The 19,870-nt window shown below is 40.3% G+C and overlaps 1 protein-coding gene and 1 long non-coding RNA gene across 3 annotated transcripts in view; one reads left to right on the forward strand and one right to left on the reverse strand.

Annotated features, from left to right (window-relative positions):
* BRINP3 (BMP/retinoic acid inducible neural specific 3) overlaps positions 1–19,870 on the reverse strand; it is a 252,313-nt gene that overhangs the window by 73,191 nt on the left and 159,252 nt on the right. The window lies entirely within an intron of this gene.
* Positions 6,858–10,319, forward strand: LOC137144683 (uncharacterized). The gene is made up of 3 exons (XR_010917458.1): positions 6,858–7,056; positions 8,192–8,385; positions 9,744–10,319. It is a non-coding gene; the product is annotated as an uncharacterized lncRNA (long non-coding RNA).

The following is a 19,870-nucleotide window of genomic DNA, read 5'->3' on the forward strand; positions in this document are numbered from 1 at the left end:
TTTATTTCTATGACAGCAGGAATGATTCCAATGATTGCAATGAAGCTGGGGGAGGAGGGGAAAATGAATGTATTCAATTCTTTCAGATGTAAAACTGTGATTGTACGCACTGCCAAGTCCATGCATGGGAACTGTTAAGTCAGGAGGTATACAGTGTAAGGTAGCCCTATACATAGTAGACAATGTGTACGGTATAATGCAAGCGATGCACTAATTTATAAGTGGTCAAGGATGAAACAAAAGCATCTTGGATTCACTCTTGTTCTGGAAATACCGGACCTACAGTAGCCACTAGCTCAGATGGCAAAAAATATTATAGAACAAAGTTGCTTAAAAACCAAAAACCCCTCGGTACCAAGAACTAAAAATGCATAAACCAATCTGACATGAGGAGGCAAGCTATTCTCAAGTGCCTTGTTTCCAAGGATTATCGCAGCACAGGTTTCCCTGGGCAGCAAGGTTTTCAATTCCCAGAAATAAACTATAACATTTGGCATTAATGAGACAACTACCAACAGTTTTCAGTCAGTTAAGACTCAGAACCATGGTGATAATGACCCGATTATAAGTGCACTGAGAACATACATCCTAGCGCTGTAGCAGGACTCAGTTCTTGTTATATCAGTAGGTAGTATTTCCCTAGGAAACAGTGGGGTATTTTTTGTCAATGATAATTATGCCTATAAGACAGCTTTCCTACCGAAAAAGAAATATATTTCTGCAGAGATGACTGTTTCTTATGGTTCTTTAAAATTTCATTCTACTAATATTCCTAACCACTTGCCCAGGGAAAGTCTGTGTCCTCCTGTGTGAAAGACTATCCATTTGTGGAAGAGTCTTTAAAAATATATTTGGCTTCCCAGAAAGGTAACTAAGCCAGCACTAAAGAGAATGAGACAGAGACATTTATCTATGAATAGGCAGGTAAGTGCACATCCATCTTAGTGTCCATCAAGACTGTTTAACATTTTAAACTTTAAATCAGTGCTTCCAGTAATAAACTCAGCATATGTAATTCTAGTCGAGGCAAAGGAGTGTTATGCTTTGATTAGAGCACAAAACTAGGAGTCAATGCTCCAGGGTTTTGTAACACTAAGTTATAACATATTGTCTTTTGGTGCCTCAGTTTACTTACGTCTGTCTCATGGTGTTCCAAAGCTTAATTAATGTTTAGACAGGGCTAGATTCTGCCATTGTCACTCATACTTAGGTAGTGTTTTGCTCCATAAGTAATTCAATAGGACTAATAACATAGTAAAGTACTACTCTGTGTAATTGAGAGTGGCAGCGTGTGGCTCATAGTGATTTGATTTCCTCTGACATAAGTGCAAAGCATTGTTTACTAAGGGGGAAATTCAGCCACAGCACAAAAGATCTTCAAACCCCTTAAACTCTGCAAAGGGGCTGCACTGGGCATCTCCTGAGGGAGTGACTATGCATGGATGATGTGCATATCCTATATGCCACAGAAAGGGTAATAGCTGGGCACAGAAGGCCAGAATAGGGTCTGGAGTGACTCCAGTGAGATGCTGCAAATTCACATTTGCATGGGGGCATTAATAACATGTACAACCAGCGGAAAGGGGCTGCAGTAGCAACTCCAGCCGTACCAAATGATGAGAGGGATGTGAGGTCTTCACAGCTCTACACCATGGTTTGAGAGGGTGGACCGCACCTTCCAACAACTCCACACTGCAGCCATGTTGCAGGTGCAGTTGCACTTTCTGCAGGCAAAGTCTATTTCACTGTACAAAGGTGAATAGGAGCTATGTGTTTATAAAAAACTTAGGATCTCATCTCCTTCCAAAATCTATTCCCTCCATGTGCTGCAATATCTTAACAAGACAGCCTTGCCTTCAGGAGCTGCGTCTTCAGACTCTTTATAACATGACGGTTACTCTTCTACTGTTCTATTTGTGTCATAATGTATATTAAAGAAACCTGAATCACACTAATGGCTGCATAATTCAAAATAAAGCAAATCTCATTAACCTGTCAACCAGGGGCACTTGCCACATACCCAGCCCTATGGATGTATCAAGAGGATTCATATATCAACAAACATCACTTAGAGAGTTAGAGGTCTTTTGTGCAATGTTTTAAAATATTATATGAATGTGTCTGTTGTAGAATAATGGCTTTTAAGTATCTGACATCTTAAGTGTGTTTCCTAGCAGCAATGTGAATGACATCAGAGGAATTATTGTCTTGACCACAGGCTCAGCAGAGCCAGAATCATTCTCATGATCTCTGAGACTCTACTGTTAGAAGACATAACAAAACAGGATACTGAGTCTCTTTGCTCTGAACAAAATCAATTGCAAAATAGCCATGAACTTAAACAGAAGTAGTATGAAGCTTTTTAAAAAGCTATTTCTTTTTTGACACAGACTTTATTTGAACAAATCAATAGAGCTTCCCAAGAAGATTTGTTAGATGTCTCCCCCCCTTTCTCTCTGTTATATAGTCCAAGACAAAAAACAAAACAAAACCCACACACACTGGATGAGAGTACACATTAGTAACTCAAGGGCAAAAACCATTATAGGGATGTGGTGGTTATCCCATAAGCAAGCATTGAAAATCCAGAAAATTCAGAGTTAAGACTACACTAAAAAAACAAATATTTTAAGGTATGGAAATGTATTCAAACCACCTTAATCTCTCCTTTAGTAATGCTATGAAATAACCATACAATTATAATTAAAAACAGTTAATGTTTGCAGTTTGTTTAGCTTCAACAGATTTTTAAAGCCATGTTGTATTTCTTATTTTTAATATTCAGTCCTCATGGTGTTACCACAGGCAATGAGATGCTTCTGCATCTCTATGGTTTCTGCTACATTGATCCAGTCTATGGTTGAAGAAACTTACCTGAGACCATAGAGACTAGAGGTGACATCTTTGCCCCATTGAAGACAACGGTAGTTCCGACATTGAACTCAGTGGAGCCAGGATTTCACCCTAGGCGTGTGTGTGAAGAGCATCTCAAACCCACTTCCTGTCAGATGACCTCAGGAGGGTGTATGGGATAGAGCACCTTACACTCTGAAACAGGAGTGGGTTTGGGGGGAGCAGAGCAGCAGCAATAATAGGGCAAAGCTGACATGACAGCAAGAGCAGAGCAGGGCCTGAAGACAGCATGATGACAGACAGATGATCTTAGCTCCCCCCTGCTTTTTTTTTTTTTTTTTTTTTTTGGACAGGAAAAGTGTTTAGTCAAAAAAAATTCATTAGCAGCTCTAATAATTATGACTTAACAACGAGGAAAAAAGGGGATAAAAAAACTAAACCTCTTTCTTCACACGCATCATTTTAATTCTATTATTTTCCCTTACCATTCTACAGCAGAGGCAGTTTAAACAAGAAAAGAAAGAAACTCCTAAACAGGAATCATTAGGCAATATACCTGAAGTATGAGTGGAACTTGAGTGGAACGTAAGATCTTCAAAGAGGATGTTCTCTATGTTTAAACATTTCTATCTATGTAGATCTGTATATGGTTCCCATCACAATAGTATCCTCCTTGAAGACCTGTACATCCAACCTGTGTCCAAATCTTGCTGTTTCTTCCTCTGTAATCCTGCTTTTTCTCTCTGTCCATATCACTAAAACTACTAGCTAAGCCCTCACTATCTCTCATCTTGATTACTGCTGCCTTCCTCTCTCTGGCCTTCCTGACACCCACCTTGCACCCCTTGTAAGATCATCTTCCTGGCCCATCAGACTGTTACCTCCTCATTTGCATCAGTCCATTGTCTTCCTTTCTGCCACTCCATCAAATACAATTCAACTTCTGCCTACTTATCCACTCTTACATATGATTGTGAAAGCCCACACTCTTTCTGCTCCACTATAATGCAAATCTCTATTGCCCATTTTTGATCAAGAAGAATTTCAGAGTTCATCATCTGTCCCAAGAGAATATGGACCCAATTTCAGAAATTTAAATGACAGCCGAACCATAATGTAATAACTGACCTTTTGAATCTCTTCAGATGTTTAACCAAGAGGGAGTTGTTGGGCTAAATTAATTTTAGAAAACACTCAACCTTTACCTTAAAAATTCCCATCAGTCAATGTTCTTCCTATATGTATCAATGTCCCTAAACGTCTGACCTCTACTAACTAAGTCATGATGTATTTCTTTATAATGCTGAAACACTATACTGATCTATTAATATTGTGTAACTTCAGTTGTAACAAAAAACAAATCTTTATCCTAATCTCCATTTTTCATAAGCTTTAAATAAGAAACTGTGAAAACACATCAGATTGAAATCTGGGTCTTAATGTTGCAGTAAATGTCCCGTTTATTGTACAGGTATAGATTATTGTTGTTATTATTCAAAAAATAACTATTAGATTTTTTAAAAATGTAATTCATTGCATATATTCTTTGTCCAAAGTTGTTAGGAGGACGAGATCGTATTAATTTGTATGCTTCCTTGCTCACCAAAAATCTGTACTCTGATATTTATCGCTTAGAAAAATGTATGCGTTGGCTGTCAGAGGTTATTTCTCAGGAAAAATATCCACCAATATTTACCTCCAATAGAATTGAGCAGTCCTAACAAGGCTGACTATTAGCATTAGCCAAAGACTAATCAATGTTCAGTGAAACTCGTCTCACCAGTTAATCTTAAAAAATGTTACTTCATATAAAGATATGCCTAATGTAGACTCTATTTTGAAGTTTGTATGTTTATGGTAGCATTTTCAAAGGTGCCTGAGTGGCTTTTTAAAAAAGACATTGTTTAGGAGGCTCCTAAATCTCATTGGGAGACTTGGACTCTTAGGTGCTAAGTTCCTTTTGAAAATGGCTCCTAATTCACTTAGGTGCTTTTGAAAATGTTACACTTCATCTCAGTTAGGTCAGATCCTCACAGCCAGCATAAAACTGCATCTCAATTGACTTTGGCAGAATCAGTCCAATAACGTTGCAATGAAGCCATCAGGTATTCTACTTTAGGTTTTGGTGTTGGGACAAAGTCTGTGTGACCGTGAAGCCTTCAGTGCTCCTTTTCTGGAAGTGTTTGGCTCTCAGTGGCTGGAAATGAACAAAACCATCAGGTTTGCTTGGAGGAACAGATATATTATGCTTGATCCTTCCAGGGGAACTGCCCACAGTAAGGATCTTCCTCTCCCATCTCCCCTTCTTCCCCAACAGGGTCTTCAGTCCACATCCCTGCTGACAAGCTTCAGGTCCCAGCCTAGCCTGAGAAGCAATTGTGGCAGGAACAAGGAACAACAGCTGGGGAAGAAGGCCGGGTATTTGGATTCCCAGCTGTGCAAGGATAGAAAAACTTCTGGAAGCATGAGGTGAGGGTCATGATTGCATGGATCCTCTATCCTAAGGCTACGTTTGAGTGGGAAACAAATATGCCACACGGTGCTAGCTGGACTTCTATAGTTTCAGCCAAATACTAATTATTCTTTGGATAATGTTTTTGACAGAGAATTCCCTGTTTTGTGATTAGTGAGATGATCAGTGTCACTCCAGATTAATTGTGATAGAAAAGCCTAAGTAAAACAAGGCAAAGGAAGGAACTGTACAGAGGAGAAAGCTATTGGTTTAAAAAACCCCTCAAGAAACAAAATAGGCAGGGAAAGAAGGAGCTATGTCCTTATTCAGACTTGCTAGTGCATTGCAAACCAACTACACGGCCTTTGTGTCTCACTTTCTATTCATGTGTGCAAGTGGATCTTCAGAATAGCAAGGTTCATCTCTAGGGTCATGATTCTGTAATGAGGTAGAAGGTGGGTTCAAAAGTCATCCCATAAGAACCTCTGTAGCATTAGAACTTAATGAGGTACAACCGTCATGTCACTTTGTGTTAAAATCTCTTCAAGCCAGGGTGACCGTTAACAATGGTAGCTGGTGTTGACTCTTCTTTTGAGTCAGATATATTATGTGCTTTTCCTCCAACTGTAAGTTGCCTCTGAGCCTACAGTGTTGTGTCTGTTCTTCCTGTCTACCATGTTATGTCATCAGCCTTCACTGTATTGGAATAAACAGAAAACTTCAAAGGGATCTAGTCTGTGACCAAGCTGTGTTCAGTGTGATCTAATGGTTGAAGCAAATGTAATTTTTTTTTAACCTTAAGACATTGGAATTCCTCAAAGTTTTCCCCTTTCTTTATCAAAGCCTTTACATATTAATAAAAAGTGATCTGTTGCGCTGCTGGACTGATGCTACTACTGAGTTTAAGTGTCATCCTGCTGACTCCTGAAACCAATCATGAAGCACAGTCAATTGGACATTTTCTATCAGGGCCATCTGAACTCATTAGGTTGCCAGGAGACTAGCTCTGCTGCAGGCTGGCTCCTGAAAGATCAAAGATCACAATGTGCCACTCTAAAAAGATGTAATCCACCCAAGGACTCTCACAAATATTTGATGATTGGGATTTCATTTCAGTATATTTATTCTTAAAAAAGTCCAGTATGATTCTGTCCTCACACACACACACACACAAAGGATGGGAAGGAAAGAGAGTCCGAGAAAGGTGAAATAATTTGCCCAAAGTCACATGGTAGTTCCGTGCCAGAGCTGGAAATAAAACCCAGGTTTACTGACTCTTAATCCAGTGTCCTAGTCACAAAACCACAAACATTTCTGCATTAGACTAACTAGACCTCCTGAGTTGGATTACCAGGCTGAATAATTAGTTAGAGTACTTGTTACTTTGAGTACTTCTAACAGCAGTTAGTTACCACACTGGACTTTAGAAAAATAACAGATTAGATAGAAAATAAAAAAGACCTCAACAAACAAATGAAAAAACAGTTGAATGGAAAATCACCATAGCCCTCTGTTGCAACTCTATCTATCTTCCATAGGGAAGTCTTTCTTGATGTATAAAATCCTTCATGAAGGCCAGAACCTAAGCTGCTATAAATCAAAGTAGCTCTGTTGAAGTAAATGGAGCTATGTTGATTTACACCAGGTGAGACTGTAACCCATGAGTCCGCAATCCTGACACCATCCTACAAGCACCCACTGGTAAGGCTGCTTTATCAAGTTCAGCCACTAGCCTCTAATTCATGAGCAAGGTAAGTGGATGAGCAACATAGCTACCCTTTGGAGGGTTTCAGATAATATAGTGATTCTTGATATCTTTATTTCATGAACTAGACAAAAAGAATGTATTTAATATAAATAAAGCTGATCTTGGCAATAGGCTTAATAGACAACATTAGCCAGGCAGAGTAAGTACTCAGCTTGAAAATCCTGCAAATCCTCTTGATTTGCCTACACCTGGAGCTCCACAGGCCTTTGAAATTTTAAGGGCCATTTGTTGGGCCTTACATGGATCTTTTGTAATGTGGATCTTATATTAATGTTTTAAGAGTATTTGTAGAATGTAGGTTTCTGTCTGAATTTTTTTCTTTTTAATCTCTCCTTGGCTCTGTAACAAAGTTCAGACACTTTCTAGGGCCCTGTATAATGTAGGATAGTTGCTGCTGCTTCATAGTGATAGGCGCATTTGTCTAACTCCAACCAGCATAAAAGAGGGGTTGGCATGTTTTCCTGAGTATGGGGAAGTAGGAGTGGGACAGAAGAGGCCCTACTAGAAAGAGACAAGTTTGAGGAGAGAAAGAGCAAGGCTGAGGTATGGAATTTGTTGAAGCCATCGGCTACCAATAAAAGTGAACCCCAGGAAGCATTTGGATTACCCTGTGTTCAGAGCTGATGATGCGCAATACTATTTTTGAGGGAATCCAAGGGATGACTGTGACACAAAAGTCCATTAGTGCCAACTGGCAAAAGAGTCACAGATTTTACAAGCAACACCTGTCTCAGACCTGACAAACTCACTGCACTTAATGTTCCATTTTCATGATATTTATTCATGAGTGATAGTATGTGAGGTATCTACTGAAGGCTTGTAACTTATTAATACTAATAATCATTGTCAGATGTGTGTACTGGTAATATTTAAGAAATAATATAGTTATATTGAAAACTATGCATTATGGCCTTGGAGTAAAAGGGAATCCTATGTCTCTGAGATGGCCCAATCAAGCAGGAGGGAGTCATCACCCCTTCCTTGTGAGCCAGTGATTTCATGCAGGGTTCAATTGTCTACCTTTTCCCCATCCCCGAACAGTCAATGGAAACCCTTCAAAGATGATTGTAAACTATTAAAAAACACTTTGCTATAATTTTCCTTTTTATCTCCATCAGGTGGTTGCCCTGTCTGTGAATAAAGACAAAAGATTGATTCATTAGAACACAGGATGGAGAAAGACATTCTTCATCCATTCACTGAGGAGCTGTCTTGTTGAGAAGGGGTGTTTTATGAAAAGTTGGATCCTGGTTCCTGGGAAGCCAGCTCTGCAATAGACTGAATTTCAGTTGTGGGGGATAAGGGGATGGAGGTAGGGGAGAGACTTACTTTATAAGCTAGGAAAGGTAACTATTCTGATAAATAAGTATAGGCTCCTAGTTCAGATTTTATTATTTTGTTTTATATTGTAACCATTTGTTTCTATCACATCTTTCTTGTTTCTAGTAGAACCTCTATTCTTTCTCAAATAAGCCTCTTTTTCTTTTGTTATAAATGCTTACAAATGCAGTATGTTATACAAGAGCAGTGATTTAAGGTAAAACTGATAACCTGGGGAGCAGAGGATCTAGGATTTCTGTGAGCAGCAGGTATTGGGCTGGCTATCACAGGGAAACGCTTCAAGGGGACTCAGAGACTGGGGTACACCTTGTGTTAGCAAGCCAGGTGAAGACAGGGCTGACAGATGGGTGGTGTTAAGAAGCTGACACCCAGCTATCCCAGGCAAGACTTCCTCTTGCTGGAGACAGGGGGAAATAAAGTGACTCACAGCCTTGGGTACCCAGAGAACTGTCACAATGACAGAATTTTTTAAAATTTGGTCAGATGTTACAAAATGGGGACAGTCATACCTACCCAACTTTACTCATGTAAAGCACTTTTAATCTGCAGATTGCAAAGTGCATTACACACATGCAGGAACACCCATGTGAGACAGGTATATATTACACTTCCCATTTTAATTATAGGAGAAATTGAGGCACTGAAAAGTGTGAATGACTTGCCATGGTCCTACAATGAGCCAGGGATAGTTTCCTGATCTCTCGTCTACGTGCTGCCTACAAAATCACATTCCTTTCTTTCACCAAGTATTATTACAACATCTTGGAGGATAAAATATTCACAAGGGGTTAGGGGCATAAGACAAACTTCCAAAGTCACAGCATATTGCTCCAACAGCTCTCTGAGGAGGTGAAGCAGTATGATAGAGATTTCAGGGAATTGTGCTTTGCCTCTACAAAGCAACATGAAATGTATCCTGATGTGGGAGGAGAGATGTAGTAAAACACAAAAAGGTCTACAGAGAGCTCTTGAAAGCATTTAGATTAAATATATGCTAAAGCTGGACTTTAGGCAGAAGGTTCTGAGAGAGGATTTGCATGTCGGTAAAAATCTCATACAAAGGATTTTAATACCATGAATGATCTTGAGCTCTTAAACTAAAGCATTGAATGTTGGACATTGATTTGCATTTATGAGGGACTTCTTACACTGAGGAAAATTTGAGAAGTTTTATTTTATCTCTTTACCATTATTTTAGACTCTGTTTTTATTTTCCTCAGAACTTGACTTTTCTTACTTGATTCTGCAGTGAAGTTAGAATTCTGTGAGGTTTTTTTTTTTTTAATACCATGGGGCAAATTATGTTACTATGTTATTATGTTACTATAGAATCAGCATTGACAGCTTGATGGAGTAACAGGAAAGAATGGACTCTAGAAAAAGCAATGGTCTCTCTGGCCTTGGAATCTACAAACAATAATGATCAAGAAAACTGAAAGAAAATAGTGGAGACTAAATAAATTCGCTTGTGTCATTTGGAAGGGGCCATGCTTCTCAGACTGTGGTTTGGGCTACCTCTGGAATACTGCTCATGCAGATTGGGCTGTGATGGTCTCTTGCATAGACAAAGAAGCACATAAGACACTGTGAACTGCTAACAGTAAGCTGTGCTGTTTTGCTATTACTTTGACCTATCGGTTTGATGGGGAAGAATTTGCTGATGCCTGTCCACTTTACTTGTGGCATTACAGTGCTGCAGAGTGTCTGGGGAGAGTTTGACAAGACTGGGAGATATTTCATACTATGAAGGTGTCTATGGAGATGTGCCTGATGTTAAGCATGTGCATAAGTTCTTTGCTAAACTGGAACCATATTTCCTTAGTATTTGTCCTGATTCCTAACTAAATACATTTTGTTGTTTCCCAGTGTAGAGTCAATTTGCTTTATTAAAAGTGATCTATAAATAGGAAAAAGTGCCTTTTCATTATGTATTTTTTCCCTGCTGCTTGTATATTAGAAAATCAAATCTTGTCTAAACTGTAGTTTCTGGAAGACACCATGGACAACTGAAGAACAAGTAGGATTATAACCTCAAAAGTAATGAGTGAAATTGAAAGAACAAGAATTATTTTATACTCTTTAAATGTTTGTTGCTCTTTGTTAATATTTAATTATCTCAAATGATTGACAAGCTCTTGGGGAAAAAATGTTTTCTTCGTGAAAGATTCAAGCCCCCTGTCCCTTAAAGTGCAGGCTGGGAGAACAAGTTCTATATTCTTTTTACAAAGGCCTCCAGCAAAGACAGTGAAGACAGCACATTATTTCCTGATATAGCTAAAGTAAAAATACATTTACTAAGCAAAATATATAGACTTTTTTTATAAATCATGAAGACTTTTTTTTAAAAAAATCACGACCCCAATGTATTTTCCTTTGCAGAACCTTTTAGGAAAGTTTTTCTAACTCTACATTCCAGGATTAAATTTATCCAGTAAATCAGTATAGGATTTTGCATTCTTTAAAAGCTTTCTCAAAAGTATTAGAAGGGCATTTAGTTTCTTTTGTAGCTCCACGGGGTTTACAGTTACATAGTGACTGAGGATGTAAATTACAATGCTTGAATTAATGTACTGTATTTATTTCTTACATTGAGTAGACAGGGATCAAAGTATCTCTGAATGTTATATTTCAGCAAGAGAATTGGATTCAGAATAAATTCCACTTCAATTGGCCAAAATATGAAGGAGGAAAAACAAATGGAATGTGCCTCTTCAAACCATTTCCTCCGTTATCTACAACATTTAAGTCATCACTTATTCTTAGGTATTAAGAGCCCCATGAAAAATCAAGAGGGAAAACAAGGAATGTTTCTTGCAATCCTCTAGGTGCTCCTTGAAATGATACAATTATGTGCCATTACAAATCTGCATACTAACTAAGCAGTTGTGTACCAATGTTCTCTATTGGTATTACCTTTATAATTACTGGAGTATGATAGACTGATATAACTGAGCCACTGCAGCTGTGCCTTTTTTAATTCAGGTAGAAAATAAAGAAAGAAAATGGTAATTATCTACAAGAATATGAAAGGTGTTACTGCCAACAAATGAGAAGTATTCTTTTGGCTATCCTAAAGGAATGTAACTAAGAACAGTGGGCTGAATTTAAGAAAATGACAATTTAGGCTGAATAGAGAAGACTGATTTCAGTTATATCACTGTCAATCTGGAGAAATTTCACTAATTTTCATTGAGGTTTGCTCCTTGTGTAATTGAGGTCAGAATATTTCACAATACTATGGAAAAAATCATAACTCAAGGATCTGTTAGTCTGTGGAATATATTCCCACAGGAAATACTAGTAAACAGGGGGTATTTAAAACTAGAATAGAAAATATACTGGAAGGAACAATCAATACCACAGAAGGATATAATAGAGGAGACAGTGGGCCTGTTCCATCTCTAACTGCTACCATTCTACATACGAGTTGTCATCATTAGTGTGTTGCACGCTGCAAAAAGTACAAATCTTACCAAAATATTATATGTGGTCCGACATGGGAAGATGGGAACTGCAATTGGAGTGAAGCTATTATGGTCACTCAGGGATTTTGTGGATTCATTCTTTTGTGCCATTATTTAATAGACATAATATAATGATTATCATCTTAATTATCAAGCAGGCAGGCCATGAAGATAGTGTAGCTATTTCCTTCCATGTGTGAAAGTACCATTCAGTATTGGGATACAGGAAAGAGGACAGAGGAAGCATGTGAATACGAGAACCAGGCAGAGGAAAACACCAGTTAGGGAAGGAAAAACAAAGTTCAGGAATAGGTTTGTTGAGCTGCAAAATGAAGAAGGGGCACAGCACTCTGTAACAGATGTTGGGAAAGCAAGGAAAAAGAGAAGAGTGGCTAGTTTTACAGGAAGAGGGGAAGAGTAAATGAAGATAGCCAGAGTTTGGAGCTCCAGGAAGATACAGGATGACTCTCAGAAGATTGCAAGAGGGAACAAAAGACAAGAGGACTTCCAGCCAGAAAGAACAGGAGGAAGGTGGGGGAATCACACCAACACCAACAAGAGGTAGGTCTATGTAACTGGGGAATCTCTACTAAGAGGAGCAGACAGACTTATTACCAGAGCTGATCCGTAGAACAGAAAGATGTGCTATCTGCCAGGAGCTCAAGAAGCTCCTAATGAGAAGTGAAAAGAATCCACTGATTCTCCTTCACCTGGGAACAAATGATACTGCTAGGTTCTCACTGGAAAGTATCAAGGGAGACCATGCCAGATGCTAAAAGAAATGGAGGCTCTAGTGATGTTCAGTGGGATTCTACTTGTCCCTAGAGAGGAAAAACAAAGGTGAGACAAGATTATGCTGATCAAGAGATAGCTCAAGCAGTGGTGCTATATGGAGGGCTTTGGAGTGTTTGACCAATGGGAGGAATTCATGGACAGAGGAGTGTTCTCATGAGATAGACTCCACTTGAGTAGGGAGGGAAATAGACTCCTGGGATGGAGGTTGGCACAACTGATTAAAAGAGCTTTAAACTAGAAACTCAGCGGAGATGGTTGAGAGAGGCTTATGTAATCACCACACCTGATTCTGATATTGAGCAAGAGGAAAATCAAAAAAGAGAATACAGTAATGGAGAAAGAAACAGCAGTGGGTAGGAGAATGGACAGATAACAGAAATATATTGGAATAGTAATCATTACTGGAGTACAAGTAATGAAGGGTAAGTGCTATTCAGGAAAGACAGAAATAAAGGCAAAGGTGGTGGAGTAGCACTGTATATTAATGATGAGGTATACTATAAAGAAATTAGAAGTGATGGAATGGATGAAACCGAGTTTGTCTGGGCCAAAATAACTTTGGGAAAGAGAGCTACCAGAGGCTACGCTGGGATAGTGCTTGGGGTATGCTACAGACCCCCATGATTCAGTCTGGATATGGATAGAGACCTCTTCAATTTTTTTCTAATGTAATGAAAACTACTGGGAATTGTGTGATTATGGGAGACTTTAACTTCCCAGATATAGATTGAAGGACAAGCACTACTAATAATAGTAGGGCCCAGATTTTCCTGAATATGATAGTTGACTGATGTCTTCATCAAATAGTTGCTGAACCTACTAGAGGTGATGCCATTTTAGATTTGGTAATAGTGAGGACCTCATAGAAGAACTGGTTGTAAGGGACAACCTTGGTTCCAGTGATCATGAGCTATTCAGTGTAAACTAAATGGAAAGATAAATAGAGATAGATCTGCAGCTAGGATTATTGATTTCAAAGGAGAAAACATTTAAAAAATAAGAATTAGTTAAGGGGACTGGACTGAAGAACTCTAGGATCTGAATGAGGAAGAGACTTGGAGTTATTTTAAGTCAAAGTTACAGTAACTATCTGAAGCCTGCATCCCAAGCAAGGGGGGAAAAATGTAGGGAAGGTTGCCGACCAAGCCGAATGAGCAAGCATCCTCAACAGGTGATTAAGAGAAAGCACAGCACCTACAAAGAATGGAATATGGGATGGATCAGCAAGGAAAGCTACTTCTTGGAGGTCAGAAAATATAGGGGGAAAAAAGTGAGAACTGCCAAAAGCCAAGCAGTGTTGGACCTTGCAAAGAAATTTAAAACCGTTAATAAAAAGTTCTACAGACATATTAATAAAAAGAAAACAAGGAAAGAAGAAGTTGGACCGCTAAACACTGAGGCCGGGGTAGAGATTAAAGATAATCTAGGTATGGCCCAACACCTAAACAAATATATGCCTCCATTTTTAATAAGGGTAATGAGGAGTTTACAGGTAGTGGCAGAGTGGCTAATGGAAATGAGGATATAGAAGTAGAAATTACCACATCTGAGGTGGAAGTCAAACTCAAACATCTTAATGGAATCAAATTTGGGGGACTGGATAATCTCCATCCTAGAATATTAAAGGAACTGGCACATGAAATTGAAAGTCCAATAGCAAGGATTTTTAATGCATTGTAAACTCAGTGGTCATACACTATGACTGGAGGATTGCTAATATAGTACCCATTTCTAGAAAGGGGGAAAGTGATCTGGGAAACTATAGGCCTGTTAGTTTAACCTCAATTCTATGTAAGATCTTAGAACAAAATTTGAAAGAGAAAGTAGTTAAGGATATAGAGGTAAGCAGTAATTGGGATAAAATAAAACATGGTTGTAGAAAAGGTAGATCATGCCACACCAATCTCTTTCTTTGAGGAGATAACTGAATTAAAAAAAAAATATATGCAGTAGATCTAATCTACCCGTATTTCAAAAAGATATTTGATACATTTCCACATGGGAAATTATTAGTTAAACTGGAGAAAATGGGAGTTAATATGATAATTGAAAGATGGGTAAGGAAGTGGTTAAAGGGGAGACTGCAACGGGTCATACTGAAAGGTCAAATGTCAGGCTGGAGATTACTAGTGGAGTTCTTTAAGGATTGGGCTTGGGTCAAAAAGTGGGAGAGTGTTAATAAAATTTGCAGATGACATAAATTGGAAGGTATTGTCAATATGGAGGAGGACCGGAATATCACACACGCAGATCTGGATGACCTTGAAAACTGAAATAATAGAAATGGGATGAAAATTAATTGTGCAAAGTGCTATAAGATGGGAACTCATCAGTTGGAAGCGACAGAGGAGGAGAAATACCTGGGTGTACAGGTGACTATGAGCCATCAATGTGATGCAGCCATGAAATAGGCTAATGTGATACTAGGATGCATCAGGTGAGTATTTCCAGTAGAGATAGGGAAATGTTAGTACCATTATACAAGGCACTGGTGAGACCTCAACTGGAATACTGTGTGCAGTTCTGGTTTCCCATATTTAAGAAACATGAATTCAAATTGGAACAGGTGCAGAGAAGGGCTACTAAGATAATCAAAGGAATGGAAAGCCTATTTTATAAGGGGAGAGTCGAAGAGCTTGGCTTGTTTAGCCTAACCAAAAAAGGCTGAGGGGAAATATGATTGCTCTCTATAAATACATCAGAGGGATGAAATATCATGGAGGGAAAGGAGTTATTTAAATTGTGTCAGTGTTGACAAAAGAACAAATGGATATAAACTGGTGGATTCTCTGTAACTTGAAGTCTTTAAATCAAGATCTGAGGACTTCAGAAACACAGGCAGAGATTATGGTCTCGTACAAAGGTGGATGGGTGAGGTTATGTGACCTGCATTGTGCAGGAGTCAGACTAGATGATCATGATGTTTCTTTCTGGCCTTAAAGTCTACAGGAAGCAATGAAAGGCATTACAATTCTTTCATTATTCCAAACCACTGTAAATTTATATCTGCTGACTCTGCATCTCTATTACCCTAACTAAGGCCATGTCTACACTGCTGAGGGAAGCCGACTTACTTTAAGTCGACTTTCAGCAGCCGACTTTTAGAAGTTGCAGCAGCGCGTATACACTATGCTGTTTGCACCGGTCTCCTGCATTTACAATGAGCACTCTTAATTCGAATTGCAAAGCAGTGCAATGTGGGTAGCTATCCCACAATGCAACTAGCCATGGAGGCTGTTGGGACAAGTGTCATCGTCCCATTATGCAATGCTGCTTCCCCCTGCTTTCCCCTCCCCCAACAAACAAGAAAAGTATTTTTGCGCCATTTATTTACTCCCCGCACTCACCATTGTTGCAGAGACATGGAGCCAGCTCAACTCTGCACTATTATTGTGAGCGTCACAAATACATTGCGTCTTATCATTGAGTATTTTCAAAGGAGAGCAAGAAGCTGAAGCACAGACAACAGCAATGCCACCAAGGCTGCACTGCTACAAGCCATTGAGCAGAACATTTCCCAATTGCTGCAGGCTGTAACGCATCATCTGCAGTCCATGGAGCACCAGTTCTGGTGCAGGGAAACAAGCACAGACTGGTGAGACCGCATCGTTATGCAGCTGTGGGACGATGATCAGTGGCTGCAAAACTTTCGTATGCAAAAGACAACTTTCTTGGAACTGTGCTCAGAGCTGGCACCATCTCTGAAGTGCGTGAATACTCACTTGAGACAAGCTCTGAAGGTGGAGAAGAGAATTGCCATTGCTCTCTGGAAGCTGGCAACCCCCGACTGTTACCGCTCGGTTGGGAATCAATTCAGAGTCGATAAATCTACAGTGGGCATCACAGTGATTCATGTATGCAGGGACATCAGAAGACTTCTGCTACAAAGGATAGTGACTTTGGAAAATGTGCAGGACATAGTGGAGGGGTTTGCCATGATGGGCTTCCCAAACTGCGGGGGTGGGGGGAGCATCGATGGGACGCACATCCCTATCTTAGTGCCTGCCCACCTAGCAAATGAGTACATAAACTGCAAGAGGTACTTTTCCATGGTCGTAAAGGGGCTTGTGGATCACAGGGGTTGTTACACTGACATCTACATGGGGAGGTCTGGGAAGGTGCATGCCACACGTGTATTTCATAATTCAGGGCTGTACTCTAATATGCAGGCAGGCACTTTTTTCCTAGACCAAAAGATTCAGATTGGGGGTGTGAAAATGCCCATAGTGATCCTGGGGGATCCTGCTTACCCCTTGCTCTCTTGGCTAATGAAGCCGTATACCGGTCACCTTGACAGCGATAAGGAGTGTTTTAATAAGAGGTTAAGCAGTTGCAGAATGGTTGTAGAATGTGCCTTTGGGCATTTAAAGGGTAGATGGAGGAGTCTCCTCACTAGGCTGGACATGACCTCCCTTCTGTGATATCTGTGTGCTGTGTTCTTCATAAAGTGTGTGAAGCGAAGAGTGAGAGGTTCCCCCAGGGTTGGGCTGTGGAGGCAGAAAGACGAGCCGCCAATTATGAGCAGACAGATGCCAGCACTATGTAGCGCTTTGCATTGGGGAAGCTTTGAAAACCAGGTTCTGCAATGAGATGCAGGACTCATTTCTGTTCCTGTATGTTGTTTGCCTTTGGTGAACCCTGCCCCCCATCGATATCTGTACCCTCCAAATCCCTCCAGAACAAGATACGATTTAATAAAGAAACATGTAGAAATGGTGCTTTACTTTATTTCTGAACATTCAAGTCATGGGAGAAGTGTTAATTCACTATCTCAAGGGGTAGGGTGGTAGCTTGCTGGACAGCTGTCAGCGTGGCCACCACTGCTTTCTGCGGTGGAGGCGAGCACGTACTGCAGCCCGGACAGTCTCCTCTGAGACCTCTTGGGGTCGGGAGAGGGCAGTAAAGCCATCAGTTGAGGAGCATTATGAAGGGGCTGCAGCAGGACTCTGTCCTGGCTCCGCTCCTCCTGAATCTCCACAAGCCACCGGAGCATGTCTGCCTAGTCCCGCATTATTTGCAGCATCTCCTGCATAGTACTGCGATTATGCTCCATGATTTCTCTGCAACTCTCCCTGTCCATGTCCATATTCTGCGGCCGCTGAGGCATTCATGAGCTCGCCAAACATGTCATCTCTGTTTTGTTTTTTTTTCCTCTTTCTAATCTGTGATAGTCTTTCCGCAGCATTTCTTGAGGATCGGTCCAATGCTGAGATGTCTACAAAATGAAAGAAAAATAACAAAGTAGCCACTGTTAGCATAGTGAAGAAAATGATACTACTGTAACAATGTAGACAACGATCCCCTGATACAATAATCGCCATGCAGTGCACAGGGCAAACACAGATTCCATTCCTGACCTCCCAGAAGGGTCTGCTCGCTGTGCCATTACAGAGAGGATCTGAGGACAGCATGGTTGGGGTGGAGGGAAGCTCTGCTGGTATTTTAAACCCTTACAGAGAGGTACTGAAGAGAGCGTGGGGGGAAAGTCTGTGCTTAAAATAAAGATTTGCTGGACGCAGCGGGGTACCAGCAGTGTTCCGCCATGATGAAGGCTCCCTTGATTGCAACGAAGTATCCTACCATGGAGAGAGGAACAAGACAACCCTCCCCTGAAAAGTTTTGTGAATGATAACAGATTACATACATGGACATTTCCGTGAGATATCAACTGATGATAAACGTAGCATTTCTCATCACATAAATAAACTGTTCTTTGGGTAACCCCACATTACAGTCAATGAAACGCCTGAAATCCCCTTCCTACCCCCCTCCCCCCCAATGTAAAAGGACAGAACTACTAAGAAGAAAAAAAACTCACCAGATGTACCTTCCCGAGGATCATTAGTGCTGTCTTGTGTGCTGCTGGACTGCTCGGGGCTCAGGAATATATCCTGACTTTCAGGGAGAATGGACACCCCGCTCTCCTGCATCCTGCTCTTCTCAACCTCCTCCTACTCCTCATCCACGGAGTCCTCATCATTGTCCATGGACTGTGAACTAGCGGAGGTATCAATGCTGCGGGGCGGCACCATGATGGGATCGCCACCGAGAATTGCATGCAGCTCCTCATATAACCTGCATGTTTTGGGAGAGGAGCCAGAGCGGCTGTTAGCTTCCCTGGCTTTCTGATACAACTGATGCAGCTCCTTGATCTTCACGCGGCACTGCTGAGTGTCCCTCTGGTGTCCCTTTTCCAGCATGTCCTGGGATATCTTCCCATAAATGTCCAGATTTTTTTTGCTGGCTCTGAGCTGAGCCAGAACGGACTCCTCGACCCACAACCCGATGAGATCTAAGACCTCTGGTCGACTCCATGTTGGAGCACATTGGGCTTTGCAGTAGTCATGTGGAGAACAGTGACAAAGCTCTCTCCACGCTGGCAGCCCAGGAAATGAAAATTCCAATCTTCCCGGTGCTTGAGGGGAGGGGACTTTTCCTGGTAGCATGACCACTGAGCAGCACAGCGCAACTGTCCAGAGCAGTCAAAATGGGGCATTGTGGGTTACATTCCGGAGGCCAATAAATTCGAATTAAGTAATGTTGTTTCTACACTGACACTAAATCGATTTAACAAATTTGATTTAGGCACTATGTCACTTGCAGACGTGGTCTTATTAGATAGATTTTCCAGGCACCTTAATTCGAATTAAAAGTGGTGCCAGTGTAAATGTGGGTGTAAGTAGGTCGACATAAGTGACTTTACATCGATCTACATTGCCAGTGTAGACCAGGCCTAAGATATTTTCCCTAATCTGGGTCCATTGTGCCTGGTTTTTATGAACATTATTTCCTTTATTTCTTAGAGTTCAGAGGTATGGAACTGTTCTCTGAATATTATACTTCTTGCTGAGACATTTTCTGACCTGTTGACAATCAGCAGCTGGAAACCAGTTAGAAGAAGAATGGAAGTGGTAAAGAGCTCTGAAGTACATTTCTCAGCAGTGCCCCTGTCCCCATCCGTTTGGAAATTAAAGCAGGTAAAAGAGAGTGAGCACACCATTTATTTCAATGAATACCTTAAATAAAAAGAATCAACCAGTCAATATTATCTAGGTTATTATTAATTATTATTATTGTTATTTTATTATTCTATTTTATTTTATTATGTCATTTATGAGTTATATGCAGATGAGTCATTCTGGAAATCCTCAATGCACAGATACTGTATAGATGCCAGATTACCCCTGTTCCACCTAG

Source organism: Emydura macquarii, unplaced genomic scaffold, assembly GCF_026122565.2.
Source record: "Emydura macquarii macquarii isolate MOO-44397 ecotype Brisbane River unplaced genomic scaffold, CSIRO-AGI_Emac_v2 contig_3477, whole genome shotgun sequence".
NCBI classification, from domain to species: Eukaryota; Metazoa; Chordata; order Testudines; family Chelidae; genus Emydura; species Emydura macquarii.